Raw genomic sequence first — 8,625 nt, 5'->3', positions numbered from 1 at the left:
AATGAAACACAAGTACTAACACAATAACTAAAGCTAAATACATAAAACATGAACCATGGGCAGAGAGAAATAACATGGACTAAGAAACTAGACAACATAACAATGGCAACATAAGACAATCAAAGCAAGACAAAAAGTGCAGTGCAAACTGTGACTTCATATACACAAGTGCTCGTTAACATGAATGAGAATCAGGTGCAGGTGGCCATGTGACAGTGATGCAGAGGTGCAGTGGCTGCTGGGAACTGAAGAGTTCCTTCGGGATATCCATGACAAGTATAACATGATATCTTGACTCCTATTTTTTAAAGGGAGATTTAAAACAAAAGAGGACGAGTACAGCTTTAGAGCTCAGTGAAATCAATGCACAGACAGCTCCGTCACCAAGGAAAAAGGTAGACCAGTAAGCCTTCTTTTACTTTTTGTCTCAGCATCTATGGCCTGCAGCAAAAAATTAGCAAAACATTCTACTAGCCATCATTTGAAGTCCAACTTTCCCTTCTATATTCTGAAGTGAAATCTAGAATGTAAGAATTTACAGTTCATTGGTTATTAGTGGGCATATATAACATATTGGCAAATTACTGTATAAATACAGTATAGACATTGTATTTACACTTGCCATTTTATTAAGTATATCAGTCTAGTCTAATAAAACTGGAAATTCAGGTGTGTAACGAAAAATGGAATTTTCTACAGCAGGTCTTCTATATGAATAGAATCTTCTACACCAGGGATTTCCCTTACTGGGTGGATAGGATGATAGGATTGTCTGTTGAAGTGTCCTATGTGTACATCTCCTCTCCAACTCAATATTGATCCCTCACAAAGCTCTCATACACTTTAAGTCTCAATTGTGTCTGCTGGGGTAATTATTATCAAATTGTCTTTACACCAAAAGTCTTCCACAGACATTTTTTCACTCCCTTTAATTCATTCTACTTCCTACTTAATACTCAGATTGTCATATATCAAGGAGGTAACTCTGGACTTCAATTCCCATCAGCCACTGCAGTCTACTATAACATGTCCACCTGCACCTGAATCATGTTTCTGTTAACGAGCACACTTATATAGCCATTGTTTGCACTGCTTTTCTGTCTTTCGTTCGTCTTAGACTACCATCTTCCATGTTACCGTGTTTATTGATCTTGCTAGTTTATGTTTAGTTTTTGCCACAGTATTATGCCAAGTTGTCTTAGTGTCTTTGTTTTGTTGTTTGTTTGTTTAATAAACTATCTGAAAATCTGTGATTGCTTCCAAACCATCTTTGAAACGTGACATATATGACACTGAGATACTCAGAGACTTAACACTGACAATTATATGAAAAATCTGAAGGCCCTGCATATGTGTATATGTATATAATATATGGAATAACGCTAGTGAATTAATTCTCTCACCCTAAAATCCAAACCAGATGTATTGCATCTGTCCATTCAGTTCACACCACACACGTTCTGCACACACTCACGGTCTCTGGAGCAGTCCTCATTTAGAGTGGCATATAAAGAAATGCAGGCTGAATTCCTAGCACTGAAATTCTTTCTTCCTCAATTGAGAAGTCGCCATGTATTAGTTGTGCCAGACAATACAGCAGTGATTTCATATATTAATCACCCGGGAGGGTCACATTCATGCCCCCTGTTCAGGCAGGCTCAACTAAATCTTCTCTGGGTGGAGGGAATGTTTTTTCCAGTGAGTGCAATGTACATTCTGGGCAACAGGAATGTAGGGGAAGACATCTGGTCAAGGCAGGGGCTGAGGCCTGGGGATTGGAGGTTCCATCCACAAGTGGTGGAGTCCATATGGCGATGGTTTGCACAAGTGGACGTGGATGTGTTCGCTTCTGAGGAGATGATACACTGCCAGATATGATTTGCCCTCACTCCTCCCACACCACTGGGACTGGATGCCATGGTACACATGTGGCAGAGGTCATGTCTGTATGCCTTTCCCCCGATCGCTCTGCTCCCACAAGTTCTAGTGAGAGTTCGCCAAGACCGTCTACTTCTGCTGCTAGTGGCACCTTATTGGCCAGCTTGAATATGGTTATATATGGTTATCTCAGAGATAATATCCATGCTAGATTGCACTTCTTGGGAGATTCCTGTCTGCAGGGATTTACTGTCTCAAGGTTGATTTATCACCCTCGACCAGAACTATGGAAACTGGGTCTGGCTCCTGAGGGGCACCAGCTCATAGATTCTGGTCTCTCAACCGAGTTTGTAGAGACCATGTTGAATGCTAGCGCACCATCCATGAGAGAATTTTAATTGGTGACTTTTTGTCTCGTGGTGTATGGAATGTCAGTTAGACCCAGTGAATTGCACAATAGCTACAGTTCTTACAGGGACTTTCTCAGCAGGGTTGGCTCCTTCTACAATTAGGGTCTATGTGGCTGCCATTTCGGCCAGCCATGCCACTATTGATGGAGCCTTTGTTGGGCAGCATCCTCTAAAATCAAGGTTTATGTGTGGTGTCAGGCGGCTGAGGCCCATCTGCAGACCATGCATACTGAGACCTTCCTGTGGTCATCGAAGGTGTGTCAGGTGACCCATTTGAGCCCTTAGAGAGCCTGAGAGTAGCTTCTGACTGTAAAGGTAGCTCTTCTGCTGGCCCTGACATCCCTCAAGCAAGTAGGAGATCTACCAGCTCTCTCTGTTGCCCCTTCCTGTCTTCACATTGCAACTGGATTAGCCAAGGCCTTTGTATCCTAGGCTGGATTATATTCCTAAAGAGTCTTCTGCCCAGCCAGTAGTGTTGCAGGCTTTCCGCCCTCCACTGTTCCTCACACTGGAGCAAGAGAAATTGCACCTACTGTGTCCAGAAAGGGCTCTCTTTACTTATGTCCACTGCTCTGGCCAGTGGCATAAGTCGGAGCAGTAAAAACAGCAGCTATTTAGATAGTGGAGGCAATCTCTATCGCTTTTGAGGCGTGTGCTCACTACGTCACTACGACTCAGGCGTCACTACGACTCTGGTAAGGGCTCATTCCCCTAGGGGGGTCACCTCCTCGAAGGCTTTATCCAAAGGGGTACCCTTACAGGATGTGTGTGCTGTGGTGGGGTGGGCAGTGCCGCACACATTCATTCGATATTACAGTCGATATCAAAAATGTACTCAAAAAACAGGCAAGGGTCAGGTGATGCGCATGCAACATAATGAGGGTAGGCAAGAGCAAAACGTGAATAACAGGAACCAGATTAAACAATTAGTAAATCAAGTCTTGGTATCAACTTTCACAATAGCACAGAACATATACTTCGCAAAGCATGTGGTAACGGAGCCCTTAAAAAGTGTGTGTGGTAGTGAAGGTGATTGAGTCTAGGTGTGTGTGTTTAGTAATCAGGTGAGTGTTCGGAAGTGTGTAGAGTTCTGAGAAATGTAGTTGGATGCCGATCCCAGTGTTGAAATGACAAACCACCCCTCCGAAGCACTACCGCTGGGAGCAGTTTGTCCCCTAGGCCTTCCCCTAGGTTGTGGACCTGGACAATTGGGGATGCATGCATGGAAAACCTAACACAATAGGAGGTACATCAAGGGCTGGCCCCCACCTTGGGGCTATAGCCCTCCCAGTAAATCAGATACATCATCGTGAATCCAGTTTTGGGCATGCTCAGCCCAAGAGAGGAATCGTGACCAGTCCTCCTGATTGTCAGCACAGAAAGCCCATAGGAAATGCCATGGTTTGCCTTTTCCACTTGGCTGTTAAATTCGGGGTGGTAGCCGGTCTTTATGAAGCTCTTCCAGATACGGAATGTAAACTGAACACCCAGGTTATTCATTATGTCTTCTGGGATGCCATTGTACTGGAACACATGCTCAACACTATTTCGGCTGTTTTGATGGCTGATGGCAAGCCCAGCAGGGTAATCGGACATAAGGACTTCGAGAACTGGTCCACAACAACCATGATGAAAGTTCTGAAATGGAGGAAGGTCGGTTATGAAATCTATGGCAAGGTGTGACCAAGGTTTTTGGGGTGTTGGTAGCAGGAGGAGTTTGCCTGCAGGTAGTGTTCATGGTACCTTGGCCTTAGCACAGACTGAGCATGAGAAGATAAATTGGTAGATGTCTTGTATTGTCTGTGGCCACCAGTATTTGCCCTGGAGTAGTTGGTGTGTTTTTGTATGTTTTGTATGACATATGTACGCAATTTCCCGTGAAATCCATCCAGACAGGTCTAAAATATAAATACTTATAATTGGCTTACCTTAGTGAATCAGAGTAAGACAAAAACACGGTTTGGAAGATGGATTTATGATGTACTTACTCATTATATAAAATTTGTTTATTTTGAACAAAAAGGGTTACATAGTGTACCTTTAACTGTATTTTTTTTACTACTGATTTTATTTTCTTGTGTCTACTGTATGTATATGTCTTCTGTGAAACACTTTGTAAACATTGTTTTAAAAGGTGCTATATAAATAAAGCTTTAATTACTTACTTACTTCCAGAGTGAGATTCACCACAAGGAGACCCTGATCGCTAATGTTGTAGTTCCAGTCAGTATTGGATAACTTTCTAGAGAAAATGGCCACTGGGTGGGGCTTGGGTTTCTCTCCTGACTGCTGGGAGAGGACAGCCTTGTTGGTTTGCCTCTTGGTCCCCTTCTTTAACAGGGCAGTCAGGGGGGCCATGATGCTGCTGAAGCTCCTTATGAAATGGCAATAAAATTGGCAAAACCCACGATCTGTTGTAGTTCCATGATGTTGGTAGGGGTGGGCCAGTTGGTTAATGCTGAAACCTTATCTTGGTCAATAAGCACCCCCTCTGGTCCTATGATATAGCCTAGGAAGGCAACCTTGCACACATACTTGAGTAACATTTTCACTAGTGCTTTTTGATCAGACTTTTGAACCCTACTGTGCCATTTCAACATTTTTACATACAGATGCACATTTAGTACTAATTATGCCACTCATTTTCTTTTATTAACAGCTTGCATCTTATCACTGTGGCAGGATTCTCTTGATGTGCTGGATGTGGGTGGTTTTGTCAGAGGAGTAGATCAAAATATTGTTGATGTAGGCAATAACATACTTCCCCAACATTTGCTGCAGCATGTCATTGATGAGCAGTGTCAGGGAGTAGTTAACTAAAAGTAATGATGCTATTAACTACATTACAGTAGTATTGACAGTAGCTCAGCTACTTTAAAAATAGTGTAGCTTTTCCAGTAACGAGTTACTTTTTCAAATGAGTAGCTATAAAGGGTGACCAATTACTATGTATTTTATCCAGTTATAATGGTCCTCTTCATTGCCTGTCTGCGGTGCCTGCTTGCTTCCCAGAAATTAAGAGGTTCATTGTCGCGTGCGTCTCATTTCTTATTTATGCTTCCTCGTTTCCTTTCCTGACTTTCTATCCTTGCATCTCAGCTCCACCCCCTTAGGATGCGAGGGAAGGATGCAAGTATAAGATGCGAGGAGAGAGGCATCAAAGCAAGTCAAATGGAATATCCTCGCTCTCTCAAGCGCCACCTCAAAACGACATCAATGAATGATTGGATTGCTGAATTGCCTCACTGCAGTCCAGGGATCTGCCATTATGTTGTTTGGTAAGCTTGGTTAATAACAACATTCTTAATAAAGCAAAATGCACTGATAGTACGTGAAATGTCTTGGTAATTCAACAATGAATTAATGAACAATGCATAATTTATCACATCTTTTGCGCAGCTTTGCATATCCAAACATGCAAGGATCAATTAATTACAATACTCATTGTACATCCCCAATTCCAAAAAAGTTGGGACGCTGTGTAAAATGTAAATAAAAACAAAATGCAATGATTTACAAATCTAATAAAGCCATATGTTATTCACAATAGAACGTAGAAAATATATCAAATGTTTAAACTGAGTAAATGTGTCAGCGCACTGTGCCGCAGAAACTGGCACCCGCACCCTCATGCCTCTCCCCATCATTGGTGTCCCCTTCGAGAGAATAAGGTATCCCCAAGGACATTGTAACTAACCAAGGTATGCCCTTTTTGTCATGTCTAATGGTTGATCTGTGTCAGCTGTTACATCTCTCTATCACCCCCAGACTGACGGCCTCACTGATCGCTTTAACCAAATGCTCAACTGGATGCTGCGACAGGTTGTAGATGAAGAGGGGAGGAACTGGGACCTCCTCCTACCCTTCATCTTCTTCACTGTCAGAGACTTGACAGGAATCTACAGGCTTTACCTCCTCTTCAGATAGGAGCCTCAGGGACTGTTGGATGTGGCCTGGGAAGCCTGGAGGAACAGCCCTCACTGTTCCACTCTCTCATCGATTATGTGCAGGACATGCAAGAGCGGCTCTAGCAAGTTGTTCCGATCGTCCGGGAGCACATGGAGACCTCACAATGGGTATCTATAATCAACCTGCCCAGCCCCGGGAGTTCCATCCAGGTGATCAGGTGCTTCTCCTGCTGCCAAACGCCTCCTACAAATTTATAGCATGCTGGCAGGGAACACAGTCCTCAAGAGGTGGGCCCAGTGAACTACCACCTGTCAGCCCCTGGTCCAGCCCCATTGTCATGGTGTCGAAGCCCAACAGAAGTATCCTCCCCTGGGCCAACAACCTAGTGGAGCAGCTGGGGAGAACTCGCTTCATATCCACCCTCGGCCCTGGCTCCGGAAACAAAGCCCAAAAAAGTCTTTTGGGCTTTGCTGAAGCACCTTTGTTGAAGCACCTTTTGATTTTATTATACCACTCAGCCTTTGAGTAAGACTCTGTGTGACACATCTTGACTTAGCAATATTTTCCACACCCTCTCTGCAAAAACATCAGATTGTAAGGACACAGATTTTTTGTTAGATTCAGGTCTGGGCTCTGGGTAGGTCATTCAAAAACATTGACCATCCTTTGGTTAAGCCATTCCTATGTTGATTTGGATGTATGCTTTGGGTCAATGTCATACTGAAAGGTGAAATTCTTTTTAACCTTCAGCTTACTAGCAGAAATCTGAAGGTTTTTTGCAAAAACTGATTGGGATTTGTAGCTATTCATGATTCCCTCCACCTTGATAAAAGCCCCAGTTCTGGCTGAAGAAAAGCAATCCTAAAGCATGCTGCTACCACCACCATGCTGTGCCACGGGTATGGTATTCTTTTAGTGATGTGTTTTTGTTTTTTTCTGCACCAAACATACCTTTTGGAATTATGGAATTATTATACCTTTTGGAATTGTTCTCATCACACTATAACACATGTTGCCACATGGTTTGGGATAATTTAGTTGGGCTTGTTTGTTTATTGTGACTAATCAGTACTTGTCAGATATTACTGCAGTTCCTTTAATGTTGCCATAGGTCTATTGGCAACCTCCCTATTAATTGTTTGTCTTATTCTTTTGTAACTTTTAGACGGACATCTTGTTCTTTGTAATGTCACTGTGGTACCCCATTTTCTCCACTTGTTGATGATGGCCTTCAGTGTTCCATAGTATATCTAATGTTTTGGAAATTATTTTATGCCCAACTCCTGGCCTATACCTTTTGACAAGTGAGATACTGTACATGCTTTGTAAGCTCTTTGTGGACCATGGCTTCAGGAGTCAGATGAAACCAAGAAGATATCAAGAAATCTGATAGACACAGATGGTCTTTATTTGGGGTTAGTCAGAAAAATTACATTGATGACAGTGGTATGATAATTACTTTTAGATTCAATGTGATTGGTTCATTCTGAACCCAGCCACATCCCAAATTATAAAAGGGTGTACACACTTACATGACTAAGTTACTGTAACTTTTTTTATCTTTCCCTAAAATGTTCCCTAAATGGTTTTTTTCACTTATTTTTAAGACATTGTAATTCAATGTGAGGTTCTCACAATTTATCTTGGTTTTATTTATTTATTTATTTAACATCACAAAAACCTGCCATTTTAACAGGGGTGTGTAGATGTTTTATATGCATTGTATGTGCATCCTTATAATTTGTGAATTACACTTTAAATGATCACCTTGTATTTATAATGAATAAATACTGCAGTTGCCTCATAATTTTTGACAAGCCATTATTAGTTATAGTTATTAGATATAGAACATATTAGAGCTTTTTAAGAGTGAAAATTCTTACAAGAATCATTATCAACTTACAAAGAATTATGAGTACAGACATAATGTTTTTGTCTTCTTGCTATTAGCAGTAGTACTATTTCCTGTTATCTTTATTTTCATTTTTGTACTGGATCTGTAATAACATGTTGTTACATTTTGAATAAATCACCTTGTAATTGAACTTGAAAATCTGTGGGCTCTAACCTTTTGTCTGTGCTTTTTTTCATGGTAAAAGTTTTATCACGGTGGCAATCACAAAAAGAACAAAGTTACAACTGAGTAAACAGGCACTGACAGTAAAACTGACATATGTGAATCTCCCATATCCAACAAAAGTACCCATCTAAAAAATATACAATATTATGTATGGTAATTATGTTACAGTTAAACTGTACTTGTATCTAATATTTACAGTGCCCTCCACTAATATTGGCACACTTATGAGCAAAGAAGGCTGTGAAAATGGGATCTTCTAGCAGGACAATGGTCCAAAACATACATCAAAATCAACACAAAAATGGTTTACTGACCACAAAATCAAGGTCCTGCCATGGCCAGTCCCCT

General features: G+C 41.5%; 1 long non-coding RNA gene across 1 annotated transcript; it reads left to right on the top strand.

Annotated features, from left to right (window-relative positions):
* The first annotated feature begins 251 nt into the window (after positions 1-251).
* On the top strand, positions 252-8,169 carry LOC128629009 (uncharacterized). The gene is made up of 4 exons (XR_008393335.1): positions 252-395; positions 5,388-5,566; positions 5,899-5,959; positions 6,057-8,169. It is a non-coding gene; the product is annotated as an uncharacterized LOC128629009 (long non-coding RNA).
* Positions 8,170-8,625: the final 456 nt, after the last annotated feature.

The sequence above is a fragment of the Ictalurus punctatus genome, chromosome 2, assembly GCF_001660625.3.
Source record: "Ictalurus punctatus breed USDA103 chromosome 2, Coco_2.0, whole genome shotgun sequence".
NCBI classification, from domain to species: Eukaryota; Metazoa; Chordata; class Actinopteri; order Siluriformes; family Ictaluridae; genus Ictalurus; species Ictalurus punctatus.
Note: the sequence above shows the minus strand (reverse complement) of the source record. Positions and strands in the feature narration are given on the sequence as shown.